Source organism: Magnolia sinica, chromosome 18 (assembly GCF_029962835.1).
Source record: "Magnolia sinica isolate HGM2019 chromosome 18, MsV1, whole genome shotgun sequence".
Taxonomy (NCBI): Eukaryota; Viridiplantae; Streptophyta; class Magnoliopsida; order Magnoliales; family Magnoliaceae; genus Magnolia; species Magnolia sinica.
The window spans coordinates 21,203,950-21,211,195 of NC_080590.1; positions in this window are offsets into that span (position 1 = coordinate 21,203,950).

The following is a 7,246-nucleotide window of genomic DNA, read 5'->3' on the forward strand; positions in this document are numbered from 1 at the left end:
AATCCTTAAAAATAAAATAAACCTTAAAATTATTCATTTATTATACCATTATACTATAATGATATCTATTCCATGCTAATATTGGTCTAAAGAAATAAAGTTAAATAATTCCTTAAAGTCTCAAAATGAATTCCAGTATGCATTATTCGTTAATTAAGCTGTGCTAACAAAATAAAATATATAATTAAAAATTTTCTAATGCAGCCACTTCATCCTCAGATAAGTATGGCCATGATTCGGGTGGGTAGTGTTCAGGTACAGTAGATCCTTCTGGTTCTTGCGCCACGTCATCTGCTAATGGCTCCTCTGTATGGTTTTTCCATCAATAAAAAAAAATAAGCTGGCCAGGCTTAGTGATATAACCCAGCATGGTTCATAATCATAATAATTAAAATAATGCAAAAATACATGTACAAAGATATGAATGTAAAATGGGGTATGAATGCATCAGATGGGGTGATCGTCCATCTGCTTGGGTTGGAGGTCGTCAACCCGCATCCACCCGTTGGGTAGGCTTCCACCTTTCGGTAGGCTTGGGCATAGCCCGCATCTGGTAACGCTCTACCAGGATCGACATTTCTTCCAGGGAGGGCCCCTAGGATCGACCATGCATTATGCAATGCAATGAATAAGGGATGATAAGCAAATGCGTATTTTCATATTTGGCATAGTTGTCTCAATTAAAATATTCACATATAAATTTATCGTACAATTATCATATCAAAATATTCAAACCAGTAAATAAATCAAACAATCACAATGATTTATTTTAATTTTAATGAATTATGAGACAAGTTGGGTCACTCACCTGAGTTTGGTAGTATTGACTCTGCAATGTAATTAGGTTGATTTGAATGTCGGGGTCCTATCAATTATATCAACGGTATTATTATTCATTTATTTGTATTACATGGTGGGGCCCACCTTTGATTAACATCCTAGTGGCCAGATCCAAAATAATTAAATAGTTCAAATTTATATTCTACTTTTTTCTCCTTCATAAGATTTTAAAATTGAATGATAATTACTTGATCAGGGTGGTCCATCGGATGGTCAGATCATTTAGATTCTTGAGGTCTTGTCATGTTTTACCTCTATGCATTTGAGGAGTGGTGTGGATCTAACCACACATTCACCAATGGCCCATCTTGACCTTCTACGCCAAGTGATAGCAACACTTGCGCAAAATATCCAAGATTCCTTTATCAAACACTTCTAGGTCTAACTAATGTGGCCCATCTGATGGTTAGATTGATCTGAATATTAGGGCCTTTGTATATTTTGGCCTTAGGGATCATATGATCCGTACAGACCAAATCTAATTTGATCAGATGCGCACCAACTACAATTACATAATTTTAGGTTCACCTCACCTTTAAAGGGCCTCCACCCATAATCCAATACAATGAACGTGTGACCAATCCACACCGTTCATTGCATTCACCGAATCAATTTATATTAGATATATAAAAATACTAGAATGAGGACGATATACATACCCGATGTAAGCACTCCAAAGTTTTCTTTCTCCCTTTCTCTGTTGTCGCAGGTAGCCTCTTTGTTAATATTTTAGTTTGACTAGAACTCTTTTTATCTCGAGAGATGCGAGGAGTGTTTAGAGGTATATTTAAACTAAACGAGTTAAAGATTTAGATAGGATAGGAGATAAGGTAGATTTAAAATAAATAAATAATAATAAAGATAAGATTAAATATATATATATATATATATATATATTTATTAATATTATTAAATTATTCACGGCCCTTACACATCACCTTAGCCCAAAATTGCTTAAGACATCAACACACTACCTTTGAGTATGGTGTTGGCAACACCACCTAATTCACTTACCATCTCAACCTTCCAAAAGTGGACGTGGTTTGGCTAGTGACCCCAATTCCATCATGATGTATCTAATTTATATCCACATTGTCCATCCACTTTTCCAGCCAAGTTTATAGCATGAGCCAAAAGACCCCAATTCCATCATGATGTATCTAATTTATATCCACAATGTCCATCCAATTTTCCAGCTAAGTCTATGGCATGAGCCAAAAGACCCCAATTCCATCATGATGTATCTAATTTATATCCACGATGTCCATCCATTTTTTCAGCTCAGTTCATAGCATGAGCCAAAAGATGAGTCAAATCCAAATCTTAACTGACAATTTGAATCCAAGGTTATATTTCAATGATCCAAGCTGTTCATATAATGAACCTGTTTGTAGCTGTGAGATTTTTTTTTAAAAATCATTTACAATGGGATTTTTAACTTGTTAATCATTTAAATCATTTTGTTTTGGTTTTGAACTCTAACAATTTGAATCATATATGATACCACTTTTATAAAAACATAAATGGACAATCCACCCTAAAATCCCACGTCACAAGAATCAGTGAAAATGACAAATATTCACTCTCTAGAAACAATTCCAGGACCCATGGTGAAGTTTGCTTATCATCCAAACCATTCATATTATCACAAAGACATGAATAAAGGAAAACATGCATATCAGTGATGAGTATCGAATATTGCATATCAGACCCAGTAATTTCCTGATTTTACATACATGATAATGTTTAATGCCAGATTTTACTCGTGTTTTTATTACAGGATGAAATCAGGAGTGTGTATTGAAAGATGATGTTAAAAATATGGATTTAGCACTCTAAAATTACCAGAGCACGGGATAGATTCCAGAAAACCAATAGTGAAGATTTTACACGCCTGGGATTTGAGGAAAGCAAGCCAAAGGGGCCCGAAGGACGTCCAGAATGCAAGATCACATGGTTTCCACCATCCGATCAACTCGAAACTTCATACATGTGATGGAGGCCATAAATTAACCGTACATATTAAATTTCAGCCATTGAGGATCTCGGGAAGTGGTCCAACGGACAGATCAGCCCATTAATCTTCACTTTGGGGCCCACCTGATATTTGGAACTGCCTCAAACTTGGTTTTGGCGGTTGGAATTATATGAAGGAAAGGATGGATGGTGCAGATTTCCCACAAACATTACATTGGGCCCCACATGCGTGAGCACGTGCATAGAGTGCATGTGCGCTGGCGCTACACCGGACGGTTGAAGGGTCAGCGCAAGCGCTGACCCGAGGCTTCTTCGTCGAAAACGGCACAGCCGTTTCCAGCGTTAACGCTGCCGACGGCTGTCCTCAGTTGTGGGCCCCACACATTACCCAAATGCATGATCCGGGCCGTTCATCAGGTTTATATGAAGACCATTAGCATTGCCTAGGTGGCAAAAACTTCAAATGATAACATAGATCGGTTTTTAACCGTACAAACGCAGGATGGACGGCAAGACAGAAAGCCACGTGGGCTGCACCGAATCCACCCCAAAACCAGTCAATTCCTACTGATTTTTCGAGCTGAAACCAATGGATGGCGTGGATTCCTGTGAAAAGTCCAATAATAGACCCAACCATCATCGCAGCGTCGGTTTGGCGTCCGCGAAACGCACGGACGCTGCCAGTTTTTACAGAAATTAGTGGGCCCCACTCGTCAACCTTCCGGAAGATCTAATCCGTCCATCGTGTAGAGGGCTTCGAGAGCTTCAAAACCATGTTGATATTCCTCGCCCATGCGTACACACGTGTGCGGTACAGAGGCCAAAAGTAGACTGCCCCGGGACGTTCAAAACTGAGTTTTTTGAGATTTCTTCTGTGGGCCGCGCTAATGGACCTTCAAAACCACCCATTCTTGACTGAAATTTCGTTCTGAATCCAATGGACGGGGTGGATTTTCCAGAAAATACCTCTGTGGGGCCCACCGATCACGGCTGCGAAAATTTATACTCCGAGTCCTTCTACGACTCTGCCACCGACCCCAGCCATCCAGCAGCTATAAAAGGAGAGTTTTGGATGTGGGAAAGGCATTCAGAACCAGGGGATTCCAGATCTGGAGCAAGGGAGAGAAGAAAGAGAAGAAAGAGAAGAAAGAAGAGAGAGAGATTGTTTGGTTTGACGTTTTTTTTATGAATTTTATTTAATATTTTTTATGGATTTTATGGGTCACTAATCTCTCAGCTAGGGCTGAGATGAAGCCCCTAAGTTGATTAACTCTTGTATTGGTTGATTTACTTTGAATTTCAATTAATTTGTTTCTTTCTTTAAGTGGGCTTTATGGGTTTAAATTCTATACTTCTCCATCTATGAACTTGACCAAAGTATATATATGGATGTTGTTTGGATGCTTATTACAGGTGCTTGTGTCTGATCAAGAACAGGTTTCCTATAGAGGAAGAAACAGGATACTTTAATGAATTGTACATCCCTTATGCCCGACCAAGGATATGGGATATGTCATTCATGGCATTGCTTAAAGGAATTAGACAATCTGTATGCCCGATTAAGGACACAGATTGTGCTTTCTCTATTTAAGTGGTATCAATCTAGATCAAGGTGAATCAACAGACAAAACAAGGGTTAGGATAATTAGGGGTGGATTCGAAAGTCCTAGTGCTCTCTTTCTTATTGAATTTTCTTCCCTGTTCTTAATTGTTTTGTTTCCCTAAAATTGTGCTTAGTAGTTCATTCCATTATCTGTTGGATTAGTTAAGGAGAGTCATAGATTTGAATTGTGACGACCAGTCCTCGTGGGAACGATCTCGTAATACGTACCGTATCTGCATCTGATTCGTATACTTGCGAGTTTAAATATCATTTAAATCGTGTTGGTTTAAACAAAACATCAATCAGCTTGATCCAAAACATCTAGGGACCATAGGAAGTTTTTTAACGGTAGAGGATCATTTCACACTATTACCTGTGGTGTGGTCCACTTGAGCTTTGAATATGCTTCATTTTTGGGCTTAAGCCATAAAATTATCTTGTAAAATGGATGGACAGGGATAATAAAATACATAAATCAAGGTGGACCCCACAGAGATTACTCAGTACACAATCCGATTCCCATACAAAACTCTTGTGGCCCACAAGAAGTTCTCATTGGTGGGGATTCAATCCCCACTGTTTCCTATAGTGCAATGGGCTTCATTTTCAGGAACATTACCCAAAATGGGCTGGCAAAACAGAGATGGCATGGATATACAACACATACATCAAGGTGGACCGCATGAAACAGTGGAGATAGAAATGCCCACCTAAATCCCCAAATCCCCAAATCCCTAAATCCCTAAATCCCCAAATCTGTAGATCCTCAAATCCCCAAATCCCTAAATCCTTAAATCCACAAATCCCCAAATCCCTAAATCCCCAAATCCCTAAATCCCTAAATCCACAAATCCCCAAATCCCCAAATCCCTAAATCCCTAAATCCGTAAATCCTCAAATCGTTTCAATCGGTATTGAGAGTGGCAGAGAGAGAGAGATATCTGTTTAAGTTGGAGCCCCGATCACGGTCCACCGAGAGAGAGAGAGAGAGAGAGGATGCGCGAGAGAGAGAGAGCACCAAGAGAGACAGAGAGAGACAGAGAGACAGAGAGAGAGGGACCGAGAGAGAGAGAGAGAGGGTGCGCGAGAGTGAGAGACTGAGAGAGGTTGAGAGAGTGAGGTTGAGTTTTTGGGAGGGGTGGGCGGACGAGGGAGATTTAGAGATTTGGGGTTGTGGGAGATAGGTGTGAGCGGGATGTGGTTTTTGGGGTGGAACGGATTGGCTACTCCCCCTGACACCAGCCCCATGGCTAGTGTTCGGTGGTCTGTGGGCCCCACCATGATATATGTGTTTCATCCACTTCGTTCATCCATTTTTAAAGATCATTTTAGGCCTTCATCCTAAAAATAAGAGGGATATAAATCTTAGGTGGACCACACCACAGGAAAACAATAGTGATTGGATATCCATCATTTAAATCCTCTTAAGGCCCACCGTACTGTTTATCTGACATCCAATCTGTGATTAGGTCATAAAGGCCCAGATGAAGGGAAAAAACAAAGATCAGCTTCATCCAATACTTTTATGGCTTCGAAAAAGTTTTTAATGGTCAACATTCATTCAACACTTTTTCCTGTAATGTGGTCCACTTGAGATTGGGATATTACTCATCTTTTTTGTAATATCATAAAATGATCTATAAAAATAGATGGACGGCATGGATGAAACACATACATCATGGTGGGGCCCACAGACCACCGAATACAAAAGTTGAGAGGGGTTACCCTCCATTAAAACATTCATAATTAATTTTTTAGGCCCACAGAGATGTGGTTCACAAATCTAGCCCATCCATTATGTGTGTGCCACTTGGATGAGGGGTCATACCAAGTTTCAGACGCATCCAAATTCAGGTGGGGCCCCACCAAGTGCTTTTATATGTTTTAGGCATTTCTTCACATGATTTTAGATGGTATGGCCCACCGGAGTTCTGTATACAGCTGATTTTTGGGATATCCCATAATTTAAAGGGGACCCATCAAATGCATGGTGTTGATTTTCGACACACGTCATGGTGGGGCCCACACAGCTCGACCTCATGGGGAGTTCCCATGAGCTCGATGGATATATATATATATATAATATAATATAAAAACTTATGATGTATTTGTTATATCCACACCATCCATCCATTTTGAGATATCATTTTAAGTCACGAGCCAAAGAATGAGATAGATAAAAATCTGTAGTAGACCCCACCATAGAAAACAACGGGAGGGTGATTCCCACCGTTGAAACTATCATAAGGCCCATCGTAATGTTTATTTGAAATCCAACTAGTTCAAAAGTTTTTAAAAAAATGGTCATGGGGCCATACATCATGGTGGGGCCCACACAGCACCAACCACCAACCATTGGATGGTGTAGGGGGAGTAGCAATCTATTTCCCTTATTTATGGTGTGGTCCATTTAATTTTTGAATATGATTCATTTTTTAGATTATTCTGTAAAACAATCTCGAAAAATGGATGAACGGTGTGTGTTAATCCCAAATTTTCGGTAAATCCAAAACTCAAGTGGACCATGCCACACAAAACAGTGTGGAATTATGATTTCCACCGTTGATACCTTCCTTGGGCCCACAGTAATGTTTGCCATCCAACATGTTCATAATATCAAAAAGATATGAATGAAGGAAAAACACAAACATCAGCTTAATCCAAAACTTCTATCAAATGCACAGGGTTGATGTTCGACACACATCATGATGGGCCCTACAAAACTTACTAACATTAATTCTAAGAGTCTCAGGGTGTCAATAAATTAGGTCACAATTTTGACTAGAATATTTGACCCGTTTTACATGTCTGATCCATTCACTTTAT